The sequence below is a fragment of the Pipistrellus hanaki genome, assembly GCF_964339955.1.
Source record: "Pipistrellus hanaki genome assembly, chromosome: 1".
In the NCBI taxonomy this organism is placed as follows: Eukaryota; Metazoa; Chordata; class Mammalia; order Chiroptera; family Vespertilionidae; genus Pipistrellus; species Pipistrellus hanaki.
In genome coordinates, this window is record NC_140503.1 from 139,905,161 (window position 1) to 139,932,556 (window position 27,396).

The following is a 27,396-nucleotide window of genomic DNA, read 5'->3' on the forward strand; positions in this document are numbered from 1 at the left end:
AGGGTGAAGGCTAAGCTGAGGAACACCCTCCTCCACCCACCCACAGTGAATGAATTTCATATACTGGGCCTTTAGTATTGAGATAAAATCAGCACAGATTAACCAACAAGGCACTATCAATCAGGAATGTGTTGGAGACAGTGCATACAATGTGGGAACTCCAGCTGCTAAACTTTCAGAAATTTTATGACAGTAATTATAAAATTTAAATTATATAAATATTTAATTTAATAAATTATATTAGGGGAAAAAAAGGTAGGAAATACTAAAAACTAATGGATCAACACAATTTCAAAAAGACCTTCTAGCCGAAACCGGTTTGGCTCAGTGGATAGAGCATCGGTCTGTGGACTAAAAGGTCCCAGGTTTGATTCCAGTCAAGGGCATGTACCTTGGTTGCAGGCACATCCCCAATAGGGGGTGTGCAAGAGGCAACTGGTCGATGTTTCTCTCTCATCGATGTTTCTAGCTCTCTATCCCTCTCCCTTTCTCTCTGTGAAAAATCAATAAAAAATATTTTTTTAAAAAAGACCTTCTAAGAAAACAGTAAATCACATTCCCAAGATACTCATTAAAAAAAAAACAAAAAAACATTGGGAATGAAAATTTTAAAAGCCTAACAAATTCCCCAAAACCTTAGTGGATTAAACAATAAAACCATCATATTATATCTCATAATTTCTTGAGTTAGGAAAGTCAACAGAGCTAGGCTGGACAATTTGCTCTACATGTTGTTAACTGGAGTGGCAGACAGTCCAAGATAGCTTCACTCACATGTCTGTACCTTAGCAGAGAAGGCTAGAAGGCTGAACTCTGCGGACTGTTGATTGGAGTACTTACACATGCTTATCCTCACAGCTCTCTCAAGGTAGCTGAATTTCTTATATGAAATTCAAGGCTCCCAGAGAAAGCATTCCAACAGACAAGAAATGGAAATCTTTAAACCTGGGACCTGAAACTCATACAATATCACTTCGCCTTATTGTAACCACAGAATCTGCCAAAATTCAGAGGAGGAGACTAAATAAATAAATAAATAAGAGGAGGCATAGACCCTACCATGTAATAGATGGTCAAATAGTTATTACTTCTAATCTATCAGCAACTAAATTGTTCGGTTTCCTTCATCTACTCATGTTTTTTAAAGAAATATTTAGAGATATTGCTAAAATATTTATAGATGAGATGATATGACATTGGGATGTAAGGAAAAGTGGATCAGGAGGCTTCTGTCAAGATAGCCTACTGCAAAATCTTGTTATTACAGGAAAGGAGGTAACATCAAGAGAGAGACATCACTTACTGAAAGAGCCAGTTTTCTTCCCTGCTTAATCTGCTCTCAAACGCATTTCTTTCCTACAGCAATGACAAATGTAAGAACATTCAGGAAGCCTAAAGAAATTCACCCATCTTCCAAAAGTGGGAAAGGGCAAGAACTTTCATAGATTCCAAGAAAATCTGAAACAACATTTTTCTTGGCATCCTGGAAAAAAATAATTCCTTTGTAAATATAAAGATTCATTTTAATGTGGTCTTACCAATACCACATATTCTCTTAAACAGGTTCACATTGGAGTTTGCTCAGGACTAGAAGAAAGAGTCAGATTACCCTCTTGACCCTACAGCAGTCCCCACACTCTGAACATTTAAGCTTGCCACGACTACAAGGTCAATCCTTCTTCTCATTATTGCAGTTACAAGAAGAAAGGTACCAGAAAATCAGGCCATTCTCCCTCCTCTCTGCACCTTTGATGAGCAGCTGTAGGCAGCACCGGATCATCCATTTGTGGCATCTAGTCACAATAAACTTGCCCTGGTGCTGAAATCATTTTTGCCTACCATTAAGAGGAATTCCAACTGCTACTGGAATCCTTTCTTCAGTGGTTCAGGAACAATCAACACCAGTCTATAGTCCCAGTGTCCCTTCTTGAGGGCCACATCTCTCTAGGAGCCATAACCACTTTAACATCCTACTTGTGTGAGACAGGTATAGTGGCATTCATCTGCTGCAGAGAGAATCTGAAGTTCTCCTACTGGTCCACTGGGCCTGGGGCTTGCGCAACTGCTAGACTTAGAACTTACAGAGCTTTCAGATCCTATCTGCATTGATTTAGCTAAACAACTCACCTCAAAACCTTTGTAATTTCTCTTAGTTTGTAATGATAAACTTCCCAAGATAGGATTAACAGAAAACTTCCTGGTATTAAATATATGAAAATTAAGTGATCCTTAAAAATCAACCATCTTTTATTAGTAACAGTGGAGGAATGTGGTGACAGATACATCAAATGTCCTATACATATATAAATTTTGTGAAATAAGGATAACTGTGTTTTACTTATATAATACTAGAGGCCCAGTGCATGGGTAGGGTCCCTAGGCCTGGCCAGCGATCAGGGTTGATTGGGACCTTCCTTCCTCTGGCTTCCAGCTGCCACCAGCTGACAGGGGTCTCCCTTCATTCTTTGTTGCCCCCTCATGATCAGCGCATGTCATAGTGAGCGGTCAAATTCCCGGTCAAACCCCTGAGGAGATAATTTGCATATCACCTTTTTACTATATAGGATTAATGTAAGTTTTTATTGTCTAAGTCCAAATCAATGAATTGTACAAAAACATAGAGCAGAAGCAGAGAAATTCTGACTCATCAAATATGTTCACAGGAGGTATGACCCATCATCTTTGAAAAGTAAATAACTCAAAGATAAGCATACCCATACACTTTAAACATAGCTTTAGCACCTAAATTCAATTTGCTGTAGTTTAAGTTGCATCCACCAGCTTTATATTTAAGATCCTCAGGCTTTAACAATTTTAGAAAGTAGTCCGGTGACCCAAGAAAGTCTCATTGCAAAAAGGCATTTAATTGAGGGTCCCCCAGGCAACTCAAGATATATTGTCCCAGAAAAAAAAACACCACCAAGACAGACATGAAATGAAATCTAAAGAAATGGTTTCTCAAAGGCATGATGTAACAGGAACCAGGAAAATAACTGCCAGATAAAGGTATATGAGATTGACTATAGATAATCTCCATTTACCACTTTGATAGACTCTTATGTTTTATTTACTACAGAGGGGTTACATTAAGCATAAAATATAGAGATGTATCTAACTGACATGTTTAAAGTATTTGTTTTAGAACAATACAGTAAGTGGGCAAATAAATGACTTCTTAAATGTGAACTTTTACATGAGTGGTAATTAACATTTAACTGATCTTCCATAAATGTTTGTAGTATTTAAGGGGGAAAAAATCCTTTAGAAAGCTTTCAGCCTTACCAAGAAAGTTGTTGCTTAGACATTTATATTTCCTTGTCTATAGCAACAACTTCAATTATTTGAGGCAGGAGGTTTTGTTGGTGGAGAATAACAAGCATCTAACTTTTTCTCTCTGCTTTTGAGCATTTTATTTAGATAGGTCACACTACAGGGCAGAGAAGGTAAAATTCATATTAAATTTTTTGAGTCTTAAAATATTCATGCCATTGCCCTAACCGGTTTGGCTCAGTGGATAGAGTGTCGGCCTGTGGACTGAAGGGTCCCAGGTTCAATTCCAGTCAAGGGCATGTACCTTGGTTGCAGGCACATCCCCAGTAGTGGGTGTGCAGGAGGAAGCTGATCAATGTTTCTCTCTCATCAATGTTTCTAACTCTTTATCCCTCTCCTTTCCTCTCTGTAAAAAAAAATCAATAAAAATTTATATATATATATATATATATATATATAAATTTTTATTGATTTTATATATATATATATATATATATATATATATATATATATATTTGCCATTATTCCAAATGCTATCAAAAAATGTCCCAGGTTACTTAAAAAGTAAGTAATAAACTCTTTAGTCAACCCTTGATACATTACAATTCCATTGTAAGCAGCCTACTGTTTACTACTACTATGCTTAAAGTATTTTAAATAATTTATTTAATTGTTGGCTTCTATTTTTGTTAATGCTATATATGCAATGTTTCATCTTAAGTATATCTAATCATCCTGTTTTTTAATGTAAAACTCAACTGCTCTGTTAATTTCACAGAATTTTATACATTTCATGACTATATTTTTCTCTTATTAGAGTTGGAAGCTAGAAAAAAATGAAATAAAAATTTTATTTTCAAAAAGTGATAACCTCATGCAGGGATTGTCTTATCTTTAGGTGCTAAGACTGTTTGATGCGTGCTGAGATATACCAAAAATATGTTTGCAATCCTTTGTTCCATAAACAGTTAAAATAAACAGTAAACCAGTCTCTTGGATGCAAAAAAAAAGACAAGAGGCGGGGAAAAGGATAGGAAGGAGAGTGGAGGTGAGAAAAAAAATTTTTTTACTTCTTATTTCTGTACAGGTCCAGGCCTGTCCTTGCAAATGCTTAGACAATTATGCTGAGAAACACGAATTCCTATTTTGCCATTTCCACTTCACATTCTTAAAACACTTAACTCTCTTATTTTGGCAATAAACTGGTTTTCATTTTTTCATCACATTACCCTTTGTCACTTGAGGTTCGGATCTGCCTATGAAATGCTGAATAGAAATATAAACCACACCACATTTTGGAAGTTTTCTCTGAGACCTAGACCTGCCTTCAACCCATGACATTCACTGGCCTTGTAAGAAATAGTGGGATCATGTAGTCATAACTGACAGCAAATGATCAGAGAATCATGCAAAAGATCTAAATCGTGGGACTTGTGCATTGTTGCCTTTACATGTAAATTGAAAATCACCAACCATTTTCAATTTTAAAATTGTATCTGTATTGTCAACACATGTACCAGTTGAGGGCAATGTGAAATAATAAGATTATAAAACTATCAAATGGCAACTTGGCAAATGGAAACACTGGCTGATTTTTTCGCTTGTAAAATCCTCTCACAAATCAAGGCAGCTGAAGTGAAGAAATGCTCACAAGAAGGCTGCAGCAGGTAGACGAGGGTACCTCCTTATTGCCCTGTGCTCCCAGCACAAGGTCAGGAGGTGCCCTGAAGCACTGCCAGTGGTTCTCAATCTTCCTAATGCCTTGACCCTTTAATACAGTTCCTCTTGTTGTGGTGACCCCAACCATAAAATTATTTTCATTGAGACCCTGCTAGCGGTTCTCAACCCAAAGGTTGAGAGCCACTGCTGTAGAGCCTAAGACCATCGGAAAACACAGATATTTACATTATGATACATTAACAGTAGCAAAATTATAGTTGTGAAGTAGCAACAAAAATAATTTTATGGCCGGGGTTCACCACAACATGAGGAACTGTATTAAAGGGTCAAGGCATTAGAAAGGTTGAGAAACACTGTGTGTAGACTAAAACCAGTCGGCTGCAGGCTGGTAGCGAAGGACAGCAATTTTAAGAAATATAGGTAATTAATGAGGGGAGATGAGGTCATGTCACTAGCCTGAGCTCAGAGGACCTGGGTTCCAGGCATGATTGGCAGCTAGTCCTCTGTGGATCCTCGGGCAATGCCAGTTGGAATTCCCTGCTCTCCCACCACACTACCCACTACCCCAGTGGCAGCTATGTTCCCAGCCTAATGATGCCTTGTGCTGAGGTTGTAACCAGCCTTCGATGTTAAAAAAGTTTTGCCAGCCTTCGGACACTCATATTTAAAGTCCTAGCTCAGGTAAATACATGTAAATTTTTATGAATAAAAGCTGTAAAGTTTATACTACAAAATTTTACTTCACAAATATTTCCCAACAAATCTAATCCCTTGAAAATCTGTCATGAAAGGTCACTAATAGATCATCTACCTTTTTTAAATTGTGGAATGACTGAAATTACATTTGAATATAATGCCAATGTGGTTGTTGAGAAACATCTTCATTCTTCTTAGCCCTCAGCCCTAATTTCCCCATGTAATTTGTTCTTTTAGAACCCTGAGAGATTATAGTTAAACAGTTGTACTGACAATTTTAAAAGTTGCTTAATTGAGCAGGATTTTTTTTTCCTTGGGAAAGATCCTCAGCCCATACCTAGATCTTATTTTAAATCTTGGTATTTTAAGGATTCTTTCAAAGTGTTTGAAGTATTCTTAATAGTTACTCAATTGCTATAAAACCCAATTTCTATTCTTCTAATCTCTATAATCAAATCTTTACTTTCATGACTTGCTATTAAGCCTCTATTTTAGGATTATAAAACCAGATATTCATCTTCTGTGACTTGTTACCATCAAATTGAAGGTGGCGAGAATTTCACACATACTTACAGGGGATGTGTTTCTTAGGCACATGGTCAGGAATAAAATGTGTGCTAGGGTTCCTGTAATATCATTGGGAAAGCATTTATGGCAGGAAAGTTGATGAGCACAATGGACAAATGCATGCCATTAAGTCTGCAGGTACCCTGAGCAGTAAAGTACATGACACATTCCACCTAAGAATCATGGGCAACCTCATTAAATCCAATAGCAGAAGGATCTGTTTGAATACCATGACTACCATAGTAGATACACATAAAGCCAGAAATAAAATACAAGTTCAGAAGATAAAAAATAAGAATAACAGTTGCACAATAATGTGACTATACTTAATGCCATTGAACTATACTTTTTTAGTTTACTTTTATCATGGAAAAGTAAACATGATATTCTATGTATTTGACTACAATAAAATAATAATAATAACAATAATAGTAATTATAAGTGTGTTTCTTATGCCAACTGCTTACAGTGCATTAACCACTTAGTCTTCAAAGGAACTCTTTGAGGAGAGACTAACTGGTATTACCCTCCACTGAAGGAAACCCAAGGACCACAAAGATAAAGTAACTTCTCCAAATAGCTCCTGAGAGAATTGCTAACAGATAAAGATTTGTTGGACCCAAATATTCTGATTTTTGATTCAGTGATTTTGAACTATATACAGATGTTTATAAAAATGGCTATATTTTAAAGAAAAGGGGCCCATGCTAAAAAAAATAATACCATCTCAAAATTTTAGTCAAAATAAAAGGTTTGCTAGCTGAGCTACACCACTAAAATGAATTGGAAGTATGCTGGACAATACATAAGTTTCATTCTCTTTGACTTGAATAGATATTACCATAGGTTCCAGATGTGGTCTTTTGGTTTGAAGGAAAACATTACAAAAAAAAATTGTTTTATTACCTTAAGGATATGCTTTACATTCCAGTGCTCATAGAATTGCTCGTCAACTCCAACCTGTCAATGCAAACCATTATTAAAAGACCAGTTTTAGGACTCTCTAGTTTTCATATTAGTACTGTATGCTTGCTAAAGAAGATTACTCCTAGTCCACACTCAAACACTTAAAACAGGCGACATCAGTTCTCTGGGTCTTAGAATTTAAAAATGCACAGCAGTCCCCCGCCCCTCACGACAAGGGAAAGATGAGATAACCTACAAAATCCTAACTCTTCTTGAACCCAGCAGAAAGCTGAAGTCACAGTCACAGACAATCAGGAGAACTAAAACTTGAAACAGTGATTTGTCCCTCTGAAGAGAAATGGGGTACATGAACCATTTATTTCACCTTTGGCAGAGTACAGGAGAAAGAATCTGCCATTGTAAAGTGTGTGCTAAAAGGACAATTTAGATCACGCAGAAGCTCTAGACCTGAGGAGAGTACACACTCATTCTCTAGCACTTTCCCATGAGCCTCAACAAGAAAAATTAGGGCCTGGCAGAGGACCTGAGAGAGCCCACTGGGTGAAGTGCAGGCATGAAGCCCTGTCTGCATCTCAATCCTTCTCTCCGAGGAAATAAAAGCCTAAGCCTCTGAGAGAGGATCTGGAAAGCCTCCCTCTCAAGGCAAAGACCCACTAGTAAAATGTTGTGGGTCCACCTGCTCACACTTGCTCAACCATTAGCTTAACTAATGAGATAAATGTCTAGGAAGGGCAGGGAAAAAAGAGATGGAAGAAGTTGGAAATGAAAGGCAGAGACTGGAAGTGGAGGTGGAAGAGCAGTAAGAAAATGTTTCTCCTACTGGAATTGACCATTTCTCCAGGCCCATCGAAATTGGTGGCTTTTGTTTGGATCTGGGCTTCAAACAAGGCCTGGATAAGTAGCAAGAGATGATCACTATACAATCTTATTTCACAACTAGAGGCCCAGTGCATGAAATTCATCCCCTCAGCCCAGCCTGCACCTTCTCATAGTCCAAGACCCCTCAGGGGATGTCCACCTGCCTGCTTAGGCCCGCTCCACAGGAGACATCTCCCGAGGGGTCCTTAGTGCTGCCACAGAGGCTGGAGAGGCTCCTGCCACTGCGCTTGCCAGCTGTGAGCCTGGCTTCTGGCTGAGTGGCTTTCCTGCTATGGGAGCACACTGACCACCAGGGGGATGCTCTTACGTTGAGTGTCTGTCCCCTGGTGGTCAGTGCATGTCATAGCAACCGGTTATTCCCCAGTTTGGTCAATTTGCATATTAGCCTTTTATTATATAGGATAACAATTAAGAGCATCCCGTGTGGAGTTAGACCTGAGTTTAAATCCTGGCTCAGCTATGGACACATAGTGGCCCTTTCTCAAGTTGCTAGATTTTTCTATGTCTCAGTTTCTTGATTTCTATAAGATAACAATAACAATATTCAACTGGTAATATTTTATGATAGTTAACTAACAGTTTGTGAAGCAAGAACTATGACTGTAACTGACATGATGAACAATAAATCATAGTTGCAGTAGCCGCATCATTTTTAGTATCGTTGTCATAGTAGCAGTCATAGTCGTCGTGGTGGTGGTAGCAGCTCAATTATTTCTCTGGTTAAAGTTAAGGGAAAGGGAGTTGGTATGAAAAGGTTTGAAGACCACTCTACAGCTCTTGTCCTTTCTAACCCTTTCTCATTTCCATCACTCTCCATCGTGATTAAATTCCTCCAGTGGCATGCAGAATGTGAAAAAATGAAGCGAAATGTTTCATATGAGAGGGGGAAAAAGAAAGCTACAGTTCATGAGATTTTATTTCTTGAAAACATTTTTTAATATAGAACCAAAGCATTATATATAACCAGCCAAATGTTTTCTTATAGAGCATGAGATAGTGTAACTATACTAGTCTTCAGAGCTAAGTGATTATTATAATGAGCCCCATTAAAAAAAAAAAAATTTTTATTGATTTCAGAGAGGAAAGGAGAGAAAGGGAGCAATAGAAACATCAATGATGAGAGAGAATCATTGATCGGCTGCACATCCTCTACTTGGGATAGAGTCTGCAACCCAGACAGGTGCCCTTGAATGGAATCAAACCTGGGACCCTTCAGTCTACAGACTGATGCTCTATCCACTGAGCAAAACCGGCTAGGGCATGGGCCCCATTTTTATGTATCAGTGTGTATGTTTGGGGAACAATCTAAACGTGAAACCTTTTTTTAATTATTCTTTATTGTTGAAAGTATGACATATGTCCTCCTTTTTCCCTCATTGACCCCCTCTAACCTACCCCCATCACCCTATCCAAGACCTTCAGCACCCTGTTGTCCATGTCCATGAGCTATGTATATATGCAGACAAGGTTTTTGGTTGATTATCTCCTATCCTTCTTCCCTCCCTCCCCCACCTTTCCTCTGTGATTCTGCACTATTGAACATGCAACCTTTCAATATACAGTCAGTACAAGGAGATTGATCCTGCCCCTTTGAGGGAGGGGTAGCAGACACCTTGCAAACCTACCCTTATTGGGACAATGCTCTAACCAACTGAGCTACCAAGGCAGGCCAAGATGAATTTTCATATTTTTTATTATTATTATTATTATTATTATTATTATTGATTTTTTACAGAGAGGAAGGGAGAGGGGAAAAGTTAAAAACATCGATGAGAGAGAAACATCAATCAGCTGCCTCCTGCACACCCCCTACTGGAGATGTGCCCCCAACCAAGGTACATGCCCTTGACCAGAATCAAACATAGGACCTTTCAGTCAGCAGGCCAACGCTTTATCCATTGAGCCAGACCAGTTAGGGCCCAAGATGAATTTTTAATATTCCTAATCCATCCAAGACTGAAGAGAGAAGAAAAGAGTCTATTATCGGAGATGAAGATGAGACCAGAAATATAAATTTAGGAGGAATCTGCATGGAAGTGGGAAGAGAAGGCAAAGAAGAGGTAAATATAAGGAATAGGACTTATGTTTACTATTCAATAGTATCTACATTTTAAGAAGAAGGAAAATGAGTTAATAAAGAAGACAGGCAAGGGCTGTCTAACACTTAAGAGTTCCCATTAGACAAAAGTTTTATTTTTATTACGCTGTACATTCAAATATAAGTACTTTATCTGTTGCTCTTTACAAACAAAACTAAAAAAACTCATTTCCTTTGCTGCTACAGAACAGAATATTAAGACATTATTTTGATCCACCAATTCAGTTTCATGACAACCAAATACATGGCTGGAATACATCCTACTGAACATGTTTAAAATGTTCTGTCATATATCATCTTTACATATAAGTTTAGTAGAATATTTTCTTTAAATATCACTTAAGACCATTCAATTATGAAAGTAAAAGGAGAGGACCCTTTAGTAATAATGTTGTTGAATATTAGAAGGAAAATCCTTGAGCTCCTTGTCTTATGAAATAAGTCTTTTTGTGTGCATAAAATACAGTTCAACATTAAGCATTTTCTACAAAATGGGGGACAAATCCGAGAGTAATCTTCATACAAAGTTATTTTAGGTGCCTAATGCCTGTAAAATTATAGTTGTACCTTTTCCTAAAGTTGAGAGTCTTTTGAGATTTTCATCATAAACCCAGTTTTTCAGGGGCATTTAGCTCAACTATAGAAATTGCTTCAGGACAAAACTTGGAATACCCAATTTCGATTTGATCTATTTATAACCAGTTGAAATAAAGGTAGAAAAAGTTTGCATTTTATATTTCTCACTTGGCATCTGTAGTTTTAAGTTTAAGGAACTACTTTCAGGCATATCTTCCAACTTCTCATTTTTTAAGTCTTTACCTTTGAAACTTTTGAAATGTAGCAAGAAGGATAAAAAGAAATTTAATGAGTAATTAATGTCTCAGGAGAAGGATAAAGAGGTGCTGAATCTTTCACAGCCAACTCAGCCTCCAAAATGTGGGTAAGGTCAGTAGATACTGAAACTCATTACAACTCAATGACATTTCTTTTCAGTGAAGAGCTTTTATTGAATGAGAAGAGAATACCTAATTGAGGCTGATAGCATAGAAAGATGTGGAAAATTTTAACCATAAATACTTCGGTATACAATGACATAATATTCTACTTTTTTATGTGGAAAAAATAAGCTATTCTGAAACAATGGCAGTAGCTTATATCTCAAATATTAATTGGCTTCCTTACACTACCTATGAGAAGATGCACCAGATTTGTGAATATTAATGTATTTAAATATAAGTAATTATAAACTATTGTTGTAATATTAAATCCTGGAAAAGATGTGTACAATAGGGTGTTTCAACAACCTAAAGAGTTAATGTATTTCCTTAGCACCTAAATTGCACTTTGATAAGATGAGGGACAGCCAGCCGAAACCGGTTTGGCTCAGTGGATAGAGCATCAGCCTGCAGACTGAAAGGTCCCAGGTTCAATTCCGGTCATGGGCATGTACCTTGGTTGCAGGCACATCCCCAGGTGGGGTGTGCAGGAGGAAGCTGGTTGATGTTTCTCTCTCATCAATGTTTCTAGCTCTCTATCCCTCTCTCTTTCTCTCTGTGGAAAATCAATAAAATATACTTTAAAAATAAAAATAATTTAAAAAGATGAGGAACAACCAATGTGGTCATTGTTTTGGTTATTCCTATTAATACAACCGTATCCCTTCAGAGCAATCTTTCTTTATGTACATGTTACCCAATATCTCCCATCTTTTCACACTCCACCTTCAGTGATCAGACAGAACCACCTAAAGTGTACATAAAGAGCTCTTCTCATTCCTGGCAAAGAGTGGAAACTCAAAGCTGTTCCCTGTTACCTGTGGGCGTCCTTCCTCCCTCCCACTGTCAAGAATATCTATGCCCTATGGTCCTGCCCTCGCTGGTTTGACTCAGTGGATAGAGCATCTGCCTATGAATGAAAGGTCCTGGGTTCAATTCCAGTCAAGGGCACATGCCTGAGTTGTGGGCCTGATTCCCAGTGAGGGGCATGCAGGAGGCAGCCGATCAATGATTCTCTCTCATCATTGATGTTTCTGTCTCTCTCTTCCTCTCCCTTCCTCCCTGAAATCAATAAAAATATATTTTTAAAAAGAATATCCATGCCCTATGGTCTTCAAACTCTAAGTGTAACATGCAGTTTCCACTGACTTCTAGAATGTACCTGGGCCAGATCTAATAGGTTTAAGGTCAAGATACAAGAAAGAAAATTAGGCTTGAGAGCTAAAGTGCTCAAAATGAAAGATAGTAAGTTTTGGTGAACAATAACAAGATGAAAATCATTCCAGATTTTAATCTTCATCATGCTGCTAGCCAGCTATTCTTCAACCTGTCTAAGCCTGAATTTTCTTACGTGCAATATAATAATAATAAAAGCAGTGAATCAGAAGACTTTTAACATCCTTTCTAGCTCTAAAGTTCTGGAATTCATGTGTAAATAAATTCTTAGTCCAGTTAGGTACATTTTCCTCTTATTTAGCTCAACTAAACTCACAGATAACAGCTTTCTCCCCACCTCCCATCCCAAAGCACTTTACTGTCCTGACCAACCAGGATATTATTTGGTAAAAATCAGATTGCCACTGACTTTTACCTTTTACTAATTCATGTACAACAAGCATTAAAGACTCCCTTCCCAACAATAGGCAGATGACCATTTGACCATTGCCCGGGTGCACGGCCAAACACAAAAGAGAAAATAAGGACAGAGATTCTTGCTGAAACCTCTCGTTCTTATAAATTTGAAACTAACCCCTTGGAAAATCCAGTGGCTTTTGTGGGTTAGCTATGCATGTGAAATGCAAGCTTGTTAAGTAAAACTTAAACCAATATTCATAATTTGGTGTCAGCCAGATTCCGTCTCCTTCCCCCTTCCCCAGTGAAGTATGATTAAAAAGGGGTTGCAGCCCTGGCTGGTTTGGTTCAGTGGATAGAGAGTCAGCCTGCAGACTAAAGGGTGCCGGGTTCGATTCCAGTCAAGGGCACATACCCAGGTTGTGGGCCCAATCCCCAGTGGGGGGGGCGTGCAGGAGGCGGCAGGTCAATGATTCTCTCTCATCATTGATGTTTCTATTTATCTCTCCTTCTTCCTTACTCTCTGAAATCAATAAAAATATATTAAAAAGAAAAAGGGAGTTACAAAGATGAGAGAAGGAAGAAAAAGAATCTTCAACTCATCGTAAAAATGTCAGAAGCTGAGGATGCTAAGTGAACTTGGCCCCTTAATTTCTTTATCCCAGTAGCTACCCATGTAGAATGTGGAAAGAATTAAAATAGATCCAGACCTTTCCCACCTTCAGAAACAGGTCAGACAATATGACTATCAGAATTTCTTTTTTTTCTTTTTTTTTTAAGTATATTTTTATTGATTTCAGAGGGGAAGGGAGAGGGAGAGATGGAAACAACAATGATGAGAAAGAATCATTGATCGAATGTCTCCTGAATGCCCACGCTGAGGATCGAGCCCGCAACCTGGGCATGTGCCCTGACCAGGAATCAAACCATGACCTCCTGGTTCATAGGTCATGCTCAACCACTGAGCCATGTCTGGCTGCATAAATGCCAGAATTTCTGTCTTTTGTCTGTAAATTAGAGTAGCTGTCAGTCTATCCAGGCACCATAACCCTGCTCCTACTCTGCCGAATTACGGAGGGAGAATAGGGATGCTCCTTCACACCAGGACATTAGGATATAACTAAAAAATGCTGAAATAGTCCATGTAGGAGGACAAAAGCAAGGATAGGCAATGTATCAGGCACTTTCAGTAAGTGGGGGTATCAGATCCCAAAGGAACCTCCAACTCCCCCTCAGTGGAGGCCCATTTTGGAGACTCTGCAAAGTGAGCCAAGATCCCAGGAGCCCATGTGCCTCTAGAGTACACCCCATTCCTTCTTTGTGAAGGTAGCTTTGAGGTCAGGACGTACCATTTCAGTTTTGCATCACAGTACAGTACTGCACACACTGTAAGTATGGAGAACAGAGGAAATGTAATGCAGGATACTGGTTAACCAGGTGATAGTATTGCTGAGAAACCAAATGGGACAAAGTGAAACAACCCAGAAATTGGCAAAAGCAGGAGACCACTCCCTGGGATGGAGGGACAAAGGATGGAGGCAGTGCTATCAGCACCCTGAGAATGGCGCCACCCAACAGCAAGGGGGATCACTGCTGTCTGTCCAGGAGGGGAGGAGTCTCTGCTCTGCCTGCAGCCACCAATGCAGATGAGCAGAGAGATAGCCTTCCTCCTGCCCCCTAACCTCCCCTCTAAACCCAGAAGGAAGAAGGTAGGTGGGAGCCTGAGAAATGCAGCCTGCTGGGATCCACATTGCTGAGGCCCAGAGCAGAGCTGAGGAAGGGCGAGGAATTGACCTGGGAATGGAGACCCAGGATGGGTATTTTCCCCTCCCAGTGGGCCAGGCTGTGCTCACTGCAGGGAGGGAAGGGGGTAGGGGGTATTTACTAATGCACAGGCCCAGGGAAGTTAAGGTGTGGTGGAAGCACAGATACTTAAGCACATAATTACCACCCTCCCCCGAGAAGTGATAAGATGCATCGGAACTCAGAAGGGAAACGGTGCTTTTCAGTGAGTGTGCTCCATGAATGCCCTCAGGAAAAATGTTAAAATGGTACCTCTCTCAAGTGGGAAGCACAGACCCTGTATTTATTCTTCTTACAGAATCTCGTCTCTTAAAAACACCATAAAAAGGTCCTAAAGGAATTATTGTTGCTCTTTTTATTTCTTGTTTCCCCATGATCAAATGACTTCTGTCATCGTTGAGGGATTTTGACTGTCTCTGGAAAATGATGGCTGGGGTAACCCAACCAAAATGAATACTGTGGTAAGTAGGCCATTAGGCTGGAAAGACACGCAGCTGAAGTGCCTCTGTAGCCCATACCAGCCCAGTAGGGAGTGAAGGGGAGGAGAACAAAGTCAGCCTTTGCAAATGAAAAGAGATTTTTTCCAGGAAAGTGACAATAATTTAATTATAAAAGTGCTTCTGCTACTGCTACCCATGAAATCTTTTTTGGCAAAAAGACTGGCGGAATAAGTGGAGCAGGCTAAGTGATTATTGATAGGTTTGAATTGGAGCCAGATGAAAGGTACGATGCTGGCTTCCCGCGCAGGGTGGTTGAACGCAAGCCTGACCCCTTCCACTAGCAGATACTCTGGGGCCACCACGATCTGTCAAGGCAGGCGAACGAGTTTTATGTCAGCGGGCTGAACATCAACATTTTTCTCTCCTGGCTTACTTTATCATTAACACCAAGTATTAACACGAGTCGGTTTGATCGCTACTGCAAAAAGCAAATGCTACTGCAAGCATGCCACACACCATAACTGTGGGATGATCCTGTTTAAAGAGCAAATCCCATTCGCCATAGAGAGCCCGGGTAGCATTTCCACTCTTCAGCTGCCCACCGTGCTTCTGTTTTGTACCCAAAGTCTTAACAGCCCATGAAAGCTGATAAACGCCTTCCCCTTAATAGCCCGCTAAGAATGCAATCATCATTAAGTGATTTTTTTCAGCCTGGGTGTGACTCCATTTATATTTGATTGGTTTTTAAAAATGAGGCTTTGTATTTTACTGGGAACCATCCAGATTTTTATTTAAAACAGAAATGCATAAAAAAAAAATACTACACGGTTTCTGTTCTGGACCATTAATTTTTCAGTCAGATCTAACTATCATTTAATTGGTTCCTGATGCTAAAACTTGGATTCCACTTTAAACGCTTGAAACTAGAGCATATAGAATAATTTGTTATGCTGAGCTATTCATCCCAAATGTCCAGGGAAAATAAACCAATCTCAAAATAAAACTGGGCTACTTTCTGTGATGACATAAATTAATAGCATAGCCAAAGAAATAAACCTTGAATCTATGTTTGCCCCTCCTCAAAAAAAAAAATCATTAGGCTTACCATGATGAAGTAATATTTAATGCATATGTTTAATGTAAAAGGAGGTCTGTTAACTAAGAAAAAAAACTTCTGTGAACATACCATTAGAGATTCTACCTAATTTAACAAGACTCAAAATCATAATTCAGAAAAATCTATTTTTCTTGGGTGTGTAAATGAACGTTGAGTACTCCTTATTTTTTTCTACTTATAGAGCAATTAAAATTAATTCTGGCAATATTTTAATCCTGCGATTAATTTCTAAAGAAAACTTAAACTTTCCAAAGATGTCAAGGCAGCCTACATTGTTATTCTACCACTTCAACTCTAAAACAGAAAATGCTTTCTAGCTCGACTTTTTTTTTTTTTCTAGGAGCAGGGGAAAAAATTATTGGATAACTTGGGAATTTAACCAGAAAAGTAGCTTGGGAGATCTGCATTGTAAATAGGTTTCTGTTCACAACAAACAGTCAATTTGTAATCTGGCTCAACTAACCAGCTCAGAAAAACAGCCTCTGGACAGGAGGCATTCCGCACACGCAGATAAGCACTAGTGAAAATCCTTGTGAAATAACTGCTAGCTCAGCAGCACCCGTGCAATTCGGTAACCACTCCACTGGAGAGAGGCCAAATGAGTTAGATAATTGCCGCGGCCTGCACGTAGCCCTGGAGGTGCTAACAAATTCCTAGGGGCTTTGCAAGGACAGCGTGGAGGTCCTCAGCGATGGAACAGGAGCTATGTCTCTGGAGCCTAAGTTACCATTTTGTAAATTATTTTGTAAATAAAGAGCTCTCTTTGCCACCGAAATGAAGTTTGAGGACAATATAGCCGAGCTATTTTCCAGTGATTGGAACAGCAAAGGGGGAACAAAAAGGCATGTAATACGCAATTTATTTAAGTTAGAGGAAGTTGTGCATATTTCCTAGTTTGGAAGTTTTAGAAATAGACTAATAAAATTCTTCCTTGTTGGTGCTTTAATTCTAACCCCTAGCCCAGGGGCCCTCAAACTTTTTAAAGTGGGGGCCAGATCACGGTCCCTCAGAGAGCTGGAGGGCCGGACTATATGAACTACTAATTCCTACTGTAACACCTCGGCTGCGCTCACTGCCCAAAAAACCTGGCGGGCGGGATCAGACTCCTCTGCGGGCCGCATGTGGCCCGAGGGCCGTAGTTTGAAGACCCCTGCCCTAGCCAATGCTTTCATTCAGGTGCAAAGTACTCACTAGGTGTGTATTTTTTAAAGGCTTCTGTTCATCAGCCCCTGATTAGTTGTTTCTGGTTATTTTCTTTTCTATTTGAGGTCAGTAGCAGAAGCATTTTTGTAATTCAATGATTGTTGCTCTTTGGGAAAATCTCCTTATACTAGAAAAGGTTGACTTTGTTCTCACTCTCCTCACCATCTTAGTTGTTTCTAGTCTATGAAGGCGCTTTGTGTGTGTGTCTTTCCAGCCTGATGCCCTCCTCCAACCCCCTCCCCTCCTCCACACACACAAAACAGGTCAGAATACTGTTTCTGATTTAACTCTCTTGCCTGATTCTTCTTTCTAGCAACAGCTTCCATGGGCAAGGTTCATTTGCTTCAGGATATACTTAGTCTGACTTAGTACCAAGAATTCATCATCAATCCCTGCTCCCGCCCCACCCAGAACCCTCTTTTCTGGTTCCGCCTAGATCAATGGGCAGAGCCAGATCACAAGACAGAAAACTGGACAGATTCAGAGATTTCCCTGGCTCCCTCCACCTCCATAAGCAATCATCCACAACGGCCTGTGGACCAGGCCTTCGTGGGTGATTAGACTCCCAAATGTGCCTCCATTTCACCTCATTTTCATCCTTGGCCATTGCCTTTGATGCGGCCCTTATCAATTATTGCCTGAACTACTGCAGTGCTCCTCTATAATGTCTCTGTGCATTCCTGCTCTTCCCTCTCCCCTCTGTTTTAGCACTAATGAGGCCAGTCCCTCCGCTGTGTACAGTCATCAATGGCTGCAATGCCTGGTCTGCAGCCTGAACTCCCCGGCAGGCCTTTGCGAGCCCTCTGGGCCCCAACTCTGACCAATCTACTATTTATTCTACTTTGCTTGTCTCCAAGCTCCTCCTTTTCTTTTCTTTTCTTTTCCTTTTTCTTTTTTTTTTTTTTTTTTTTTTTTTTTTTTTTTTTTTTTTTTTTTGAGTTGGCATCCAATGTCTTTCCCGTCCCCCAGTGTAAGGTCTGATTCCCTACCAATTCGGGTTCTTCCGCCTCCTCTGAGGAGGCCCCCATGTCCATCCTGGCAGGAGGCTTCCCCTGGCCTCCCTTCCCCGCGCACTGTTCCTCCCACTTCTAGGATGCTCAACCCTCTGCCAGGGAATGAGCAATTCACAGACAGTTCCCTGAGGCTTGGGGTCTTTTCTTATCAGTGTTTGTACTCCTAGCACCTAATCCAAGTCCTAAGAATCTGAAGGGGGCAGGGGCGTTGAAGACGGGAAGGAGGAAGATGATAAAGGGAAGAAAGAAGGAAGGAAGGAAGGAAGGGAGGGAGGGAAGGAGGGAGGGAGGGAGGGAGGGAGGGAGGGAGGGAGGGGAGGGAGGGAGGGGTGGGAGGGAGGGAGGGAGGAGCCAGTGGCGGGGAGGGGGGAGAAACGCATTTAGAAACCCGTGTTAGAGTGAACACTTTAACCAGCTGAGAACCAAACACTGAAGAGCTGCACAGGGAAACCCAAAGAGAGGAACACATCCTTAGCCTGCACTCGGAAGCTGTGTGTGAGGCCTGAAAAAAAAAAAAAATCTAAAAAGACAGTACAGTCCTTTCCAACATAACTGAGTCACATGCTGAGATTGGTTGCTAGAACCAATCATATCTGAAAGTAAAGAAAATAATGAATGCCAGAATGGTGTGTGGAGGTGGATTTTTCTCCAAAATATGCCCTAGAGGTTAAAGGGAGGGGAGAGGATGAAGATTGACTAGACTTGAGGGGAGCCAAAAAATCACCTGTCCACCTTCCGCGCCCCGTTCCCCACACCCCCTCTTTTAAAAGGCACCAAAGAAAGGAAAGGGGGATTGGACATTAAAGGGGAAAAACCAACCAGTCTGATTACAACGTTACATACTTTTTACTCACTCAGAAGGCCGGAGGAGGGGTCGAAGGGTGTGTTTTTACCAATGATTAATCTCTTTCTCTCTGTGTTTTTCAACCTGGTGACATTGTTGAACTTGGGGGAGGGGAGAAAAAATTAAAGCAGCAAAAGTACGTTTCCTCTGATTCTGCTAGAACAGTATCCCCTAACGAACGTCTCCCTTGGTTGTTCACTTTTATGTACCCACCGAAATCTCTGCTGAAGAGAATTTTTCTTCTATGGCTTGGCACCTAAACATTCTCTGTGTACTTACCAGGAAGAGTCATCAAATAAAGGAAATTACAGAGCAAAAGTGACTTGTGATGCATAAGGCATCCTAAATTTTGTCTGGTTGAAAAAAAAAAACAAAAAAAAAAAAAACAGTGTAATATCTCTGAGATGATCACTTGTGAAAACATTAGAGAAAGATATGAATGTCTTACTCTAAAGGAGTTCCGCTCTTCCTATATGGTGGCAAAAAAAAAAAAAAAAAAAAAAAAAAAAGCCCGAAGACACAGCAGGAATAAATAATTCTCGGTGATTTATTTACAGAGCCCTGGAGTGTATGGTCCTGAAGATATTTCCCAGAGCTGCAGCGGCCTGACACAGCACCAGGCTCGTCCCAGGCTCCCGGCGGCTCTTCCACAGGCGCTTACCTCTGCGTTCCACGCGGTGCTTCCTGCTCCGAGGTCAGCAACTTCTTTCATTTACTCTTTTCTCTGCCCCACATGTCTGTCCATCCTAGCAAGCTAACCCCCTGGGGTCTCCGTCTCCGAGATGTGGGTGAGACGGGCCCGGGGCCATTGAATCATTCGTCAACCCCAACGCTCAGCTGTATTTCATCACCGAGGTACTGCCCGTCCCGATAAGCAAGGTAGCGTTCATTCGTTCATTCAACATGTCTGTAATGAGAAACTACTGCCTCCCTAGCTTGGCACGGAGTCCCTGGGGGACAAAGGTGACAACCGCTGCTCTTCTGTGTGAACCCATCACAGCAACACGAGGCCCAAGGGCTGTGAAAGGGGAAGCAGGAAGTAAGGATAAGGATGCCCGAGGGAAGGGGAGGCCCACAGGACACCTTTCTCCAAAGGGAACAGAAGTTTGCTTGCCTTCAAAGGAGCGTGACTACACTGAGTGGAGACTTCGCTGTGGGAGCCTCCTATTCCGTCTGAACTGCAGCCCCTTTTGGAAGCACTGTCAGGAGCCACTCCTGAGAGAGGAAGCCCTGGACTCAAAAATCGCTTATAGCCGAAACCGGTTTGGCTCAGTGGATAGAGCCTTGGCCTGCAGACTGAAAGGTCCCAGGTTTGATTACCGTCAAGGGCATGTAACTTGGTTGCGGACACATCCCCAGTGGGGGGCATGCAAGAGGCAGCTGATCGATGTTTCTCTCTCATCGATGTTTCTAGCTTTCTATCCCTCTCCCTTCCTCCCTGTAAAAAATCAATAAAATATATATTTTTTTTAAAAATCGTTTACAGAGACTGCTCCCGTGTGGTTAGCCTCAGGAATATGTCACTGATTTTTTTTTTTTCAGCACTGGCTTTAAGAAATATGTAAGAATTAATTTGTAACTAAAATATTACCGATTTTTTAGAGAAATATCACTCCGTGAGAAATAAGTGGTCTCTCTGGCCTGTCCCAGAAATCCTGTACTTTCTGGCATTTAAGACGATTGTATCACTTTAGTACTTGAGATGTATGGCAGTGCTGCTGTCTGTGTTAAGGATAAGTTTAAAGTGATGGTGAAGAGCACATTTCTCAGTGCTCTCTCCATTTACCGATCGTGAGCAGGCACTACCTGAGAAAAGAGAAAGGACATTAACTTTGAGGTTGAAATGAATCACAACCAGCTCCAAAGAACACTGTGCTGAATGTATGCATGGAATTTATTGGGATTAGCATTACTCACAGCAAAGATACCAAAAAAGACACTCCACAGGACAGGAAGCTGAAGGTTCTCACCCTGTCCAGAGCACGCATGCATGCCGTCCGGTAGTTCTGCTCGTGGCAAGGGCACTGTCACACATCTTGCATGTGGCCACGTTAGAAAATCCCGAAGCTGAGTTTCTTTGAGGGCTTACCAACGTGAATTGCAGTAAGAGAGAGCATCTCCTAAAGAAACTCCTCTCCAGTGGAACACTACAAACAGCCATCCAGAAACATATTTCATCAGCTGAGTAAGATCCCCTTGGCAGGCCATCTCCCCAGGGTAAGCCACAACATCTGTAACATCTCCAGCTCTGGGAGAAAGATGACATTCTCTGAGTCCTGGAGGAACCGTATTTCCCCCTTAGAACAAAAAGCATCATCCTAGAGCACAGACCTTGGCAGCTTTATTACCACTGCCAACCCCCACGGTCTCCCTTCCCCCAAATGGTACACTGCTGCACACACACACACACACACACACACACACACGGAAATCACCATAAAGAGTATAATTTCTGGTTTGGCTCAGTGGATAGAGCATCGGCCCTACAGACTGAAAAGGTCCCAGGTTCGATTCCGGTCAGGGGCGTGTACCTTGGTTGCGGGCACAACTCCAATAGGAGGTGTGCAGGAGGCAGCTGATCGATGTTTCTCTCTCATTGATGTTTCTAAGTCTCTATCCCTCTTCCATCCTCTCTGTAAAAAAAATCAATAAAATATATATATATTTTTTTAAAGGAGTATAATTTCTGCCCTGTTGGCATGGCTCAGAGCAGAACTCCAATTTGTACGTGGGCCCCATTGCCCTCAAAATAGAAGAGACTGTTTCCCAGCCCCCTTTCAGCTAGGTGTGACCACGTGACCAAGTTCTTGATTTGCAACATAGGTATGGTGACTGGAGTTGTCCCAAACAGATGGCCCAGGTGGCCTTCTTGGACCCTGAGGTGGCTTTGAGAATGTAAGTCATGCTGAGGATATCTTAGCTAAGGTCAGCTAAGACACTGTAGCAAAGAAAACAGACTCGATGGCAATGGAATACTATACTATGCTGCCATAAAAAAGAAGGAATTCTTATCTGGGTGGAATTGGAGAACATTATGCTAAGTGAAATAAGCCAGTCAATGAAAGAAAAACACCAGATGATCTCACTCATTTATGGATAACCGATGAACAAAAAGACAGATACAGAGACAGTAAAGCATCAAACAGACTGTCAAATTGCAGCGGGAAGGTTAGGGAGAGGTGGGGGAGATAAGAGATCAACCGAAGAACATGTATGCATGCGTATAAGCATAACCAATGGATGCAAAACACTGGGGGATGAGGGCATATATGGAGGGGGGGCAATGGTAAGATGGGCACACATATAATACCTTAATTTTAAAAAATGAAAAAAGAAAGGAAGGAAGGAAGGAAGGAAGGAAGGAAGGAAGGAAGGAAGGAAGGAAGGAAGGAAGGAAGGAAGGAGAAAAGACTGGGTGGCTTAGAAAACAGATTACTTCTCTCTTGTGCCCTGGGCCAATGAGAGGGTTCCGGTAAATAGAAGGTAATGGAGTGGAAGGCCAGGGTTAGGGTTCTCCTCCTGGGTGAGTGAGGAAGAAGCTGCCAACATCATTTCTCCACACATTCCCTTAGCAAGAGCTTCATCGCATGGCCCCATCCAACCACAAGGGAGACTGGGTTCCACTGGGGTTTTAATAAACAGATGCCAGTCTCTGGACAGATGGTAGGCCAGATGATAGGAGTCTGGGCCCTGATGGCATTTTGGGGTCCGTGTTCTATACTAACTACACCTACATTTTTTTTTTACTTGAGAGAAAAATCTATTTTATGGTGTTAAGCCATTTTTATTTTATAGTATTTTTTTTCTTTTTAGTCAAACATGATCCTAAATGGTACAAATTATCTTATTGTACCTTTAAACAGAAGAACATTTTGGCTTATGACTATGGAATATTTATTGGTCAATTAAACAATGATAGTATTTATACTATAAAGGATTACTCTAACAAAACATTGGAAATTATGACTATTTTTTGAGCTAGCTTTTAAAATGAAACTTTTCCTTATCTTTCCTCGTATGATTTGTACTTCTACTTGCAATATACCACTTAATTTCTCTGTGGCTCAAATATTAATAATATTAGTGTAAAAATTGAGATTTATTTAAATAGTGAAACAAATTCTAGACTTTGCAATTATCTGTTAGTTGACACCTCTTTAATCCATTTAATTTAATATATCATCTGCTCAATTCTCCATTTTTGAGTTATGATTTTAAAAATAGGACAGATCACTTACCTAATTGATAAAATCTTCTATGAATTTAAAGGAAACATAGAAAGATACAGATTTCCCATGTAGAAACATTTAGTAATTTCATGTAACATATTTTATTTGATAATGCCTAACTTTTTCCTTGAGATGGGTAAACATAGTATTCAAATCTAAGAGAATCTCATACTACTTTGAAATAATTTCTTATTGAGTTTTACTTTTATTTATTTATGTTAGCTTTTTGTTTTTGTATTTGCAAATTTATAGTCTTTTACATATTTTAAATAAGGTATCTGCGTGGATTCTAACTATATTTTGTAGGGAGCATGTCCTCACATAAAACTTGCCTAAGCCCCCATTACTACTGGTCAACCTAATGACCGGTAGACCAGTCGCTATGATGATACACTGACCACCAGGAGGCAGACACTCAATGCAAGAGCTATTCCCTGGTGGTCAGTGCACTCTCACAGCCAAACTCCCATGGCCAGCCAACCTCCTGCAGTCCCTCCACCCCCTCTGCCTTGGACTGGACAAGACGGCCCAAATCGGCCAAGTGACCCCACCCATGCATGAATTCATGCACTGGATCTTTAGTTCATAAATAAGAGCTCATTAAATCTGATTCTCCCCAATTCTTGTTAGCATAGTAACCCTTTTAAGTGATTTCACCACAGCAAAAATCAAATTAAAATGCCTTGGAAATCTGCTTGTTAGCATCAATGAGGATTTTAAGTATGGGAACCAGAAGACCATATGCTCCAAAACTCAACAGATTTTGAATAAGTCCCTTGCTTGTTGTGTGTGTTGTTTTTTTTAACCCCATTTTTCTTATTTATTAAAGCAAATGTACAAATCAAACAATCTGTATAATTTTATTCTACTCTACCAATTATTTCCCCAGTTCTTAAGTCCCCCTGACCCTGTGACTACAAGGCCAAGCTTTGTATGGCCATACAAATGGCAAAAACTCATAATAAAAATCCTTAGAAACATGGGACTAGCCCCAGTCAAAGAGGGTTATAGAATTGTGTAATTCACGAGGCTGTGTTCTCCACCCTTCTTGACAACTTTCAGTGACACTGATATTCACCTTTTACTTGGAGTGTATCATTTGCCAGGCGCTATGCCAAGTGAATTACACACAATATCTCAGTTAATCCTCCTGACAACCCCGTGAGGGCAGTGGTATTATCCCCATTGCACAGATGAGGAATCAGAGGCTTAGAGTGATTAAGCAATTTGCCGGAGCCATGCCCAGTATAGACCAGAACCCAGGTCAGTCAGGCAAATTGCCCTCTTGACCCCACTCCTGGGCATGCCAGTTGAGTCACCCCCATGCAATTTCACCATGAAGTCTCCATAGTAAACATTCTTTGTGTCCCTCCCAACTCCACGCCCTTACATCTCCTAATAATAGATGTGAGCATTAATTGAGCACTTGCCACGGATCTCTGCTCTTTAAATAGATTGTTTCATTTCACCACAATACTCTGAGGCAGCTATGCTAATATTCTCTCCAGGGAAGGACACTGAGGTACAGAACAGGTAAGTGCATTGCCCAAGGAACCCAACTAATAAGTGAAAAATAAATGTTTGAACCTAATTCTAATTCCAAAGTACATAAAAATGTTTAAATTCTGGTAACATTCTAAATTAACATATATTGATCCTTTACAGTGTGCTGGGCCCTGTGCCAATGCTTTACATAAACCATCACATTTGACCCTAGGAGGTAGATGCTATTGTTATGGGTGTCACTTTTCAATTAATAAAGCCCAGGCAGTCTTGAGTAAGTCATGAGAGAAAGTCAGAATGGTTACAAAATCAGGCTTTCATATCAAACAGGCCACTCGTTACAACTATCAGTTGTATGCTCACAACAAATTAACCTTAACCTTCCTCTGCCTCAGTTTCCCCATATGTGAAATAGCTGTGTTACAAGGATTTAATGTGTTAGTATACGTAAAGCATGTGAAACACTTCGGTACACAGTAAGAACTATATGACTGTGAAGGCAAAATAAATAAAAATCCAGACTTTGCCTTTTGCAAAGTTGCATTATCATTTCTCTGTACCATTTGCAAGTATATATAGAAAAACAGTGTCTGGCCCTAGCTTGTTTGGCTCAATGAATAGAGCCTCAGCCTGTGGACTGAGGAGTCCCAGGTTCGATTCCGGCGAAGGGCACATGCCCAGATTGCAGGCTCAATCCTCAGTGGGGGGCATGCAGGGGGCAGCCAATCAATGATTCTTTCTCATCATTGATGTTTCTATCTATCTCTCTCCCTTCCTCTCTAAAACCAATAAAAAATATTTTAAAAAATAAAATAAATAAAAACAGTGTCTCGTAGGAATATTGTAAGGAGGAGATGAATAAGTATGTGTAGAGAATAAATTGTAGATATGTATTAGCACAGTATATTGCACATAATTATTCAATAAAGATAAACTCGTTATTTGCTGTTACTCAGAGAAGAGCCTTATTCTCATGTTGATCCTTCACTCAGTCACACAAAAAAAATGTTTTTCTCTGTCTCGGGAGCGATCAAGCCAGCCCTGCCTCTGTCCTCACAGGGGCAGAAGTGATGCCTAAGGTGGCCAGCCATTGGCATCGTCTCAGGTGAGTGACGCATGCAGGTCACAGAATGCCTTGTTCCTCAGCACTCAGCCCCCGGGGAGGCAGGCAGGAGTCTCAGTATCTGGGCATGAATGGTACTCACTGCACCATGCAAATCAGCACGTAATTATACCCTGTCTTGAAATGGTTTCTAAGAATGTGCCTGACTGGCCTGACTGACGGCAACGCTCTCAGGGCAGGGCCTTGACATGCACTGTTTTGATGACTCCCACAGCACAAGCTCTCATCCACGGTATTGACGGATTGCTTGTTTGACTGACTGACATAACAACTGGCCCTTCCCTCCCGGCAGCTTAGCAGAGAGTGCAGGAGTCCTGGGCCCCAGAGGCAGGACTGCAGGGCGTCTCCAGGCAGCCGGGGCCTGGGTTAGAAGCCTGCCTCCTCTGTTTTCTGATTATGTGAATGGAGGTGATATAACTCACTTCTGTGTGCCTTAAAAATAAACCTCTGAAATGCAAATTATAAGAATCTCTACTCTGAGGATTCATTGAATTCATCATACAAGTACTTGGAAAAATGTCTGCACATATGAAGTGTTCCGTCTCTGCTAGCGTTACTGACGGGCTAGCACAACTCACTTAACGGAGTCTGGGTTGCCCGGTTGTTTCACAGTCCTATGGCATGTCCCTCTCTGAACGGAGAACACGGGAGCTTCCCTCCTTGGTGGGGGTAGGCTGTGGGTCCAGCAGGGAGCAAGCTTCCCGCAGCAGCTGTGCCCTGCCCATCACTCCAGCGGCAATTCCGTGCCAAGCGTACATACCTTCATGAATCATTTTGGCTGTTAAGAATCATTCACCAACATGACCTTCTCTTTTCTTCTTGAGCCATGTTAATAAGGCTGTATCACTTGCCACTCACGCTTACATACACATGCAAAAAAAAAATTAATCTTGCAGCAATTATATCATGTAGACTTGTCCTTGGGCACTAAGAATAATCTCTGCGCCTTCTTTCCCTTATTCTGTCAATAAACACGCACCGAGTGTCCCCACACTTAGCCACACGGCTAGGCACTGCGATTGTAACAGTGAGAATCCAGTTTTCAACTGGAGTTTGTAGTCTTGGGGGACAGAAGAGGTAAAGTAGAAAGAGAAGTAAATAAATAGGTCAATATAAAAGCATGTGGTAAGCATAAAGCTTCAGGTGGGGCTTGGGGGTGGTGATTCAAAAAATTAGGCACCGAACCAAAAACGAGAGGTTTGGAGAAGGCTTCCCACGAGAAAGTGGCATTTAAGGTAAGACCTTAAGCAAAGATACGTTCCTTCTCACAATTATCCTTTATGTGGGTGGAGAGACCGAGGCTGGATGAGACTCATCTGAAGTTGTAATTACGTAGGAGAGTCTGAAGGATAAAACATTGTCCTGAAGACTTGGAGTTCTCTGCTTGTACCATCACACCATGCCCCTCCCTCCAGAAGATCTAAACATTTTAAGTTT

At 40.9% G+C, this 27,396-nt stretch overlaps 1 long non-coding RNA gene across 1 annotated transcript; it reads right to left on the minus strand.

Moving 5' to 3' along the window:
* Positions 1–2,227: 2,227 nt before the first annotated feature.
* LOC311617066 lies at positions 2,228–20,015 on the minus strand. The gene is made up of 4 exons (XR_014794048.1): positions 19,766–20,015; positions 7,120–7,173; positions 3,575–3,676; positions 2,228–2,525 (listed from the first exon to the last, which is right to left on the minus strand). It is a non-coding gene; the product is annotated as an uncharacterized lncRNA (long non-coding RNA).
* Positions 20,016–27,396: the final 7,381 nt, after the last annotated feature.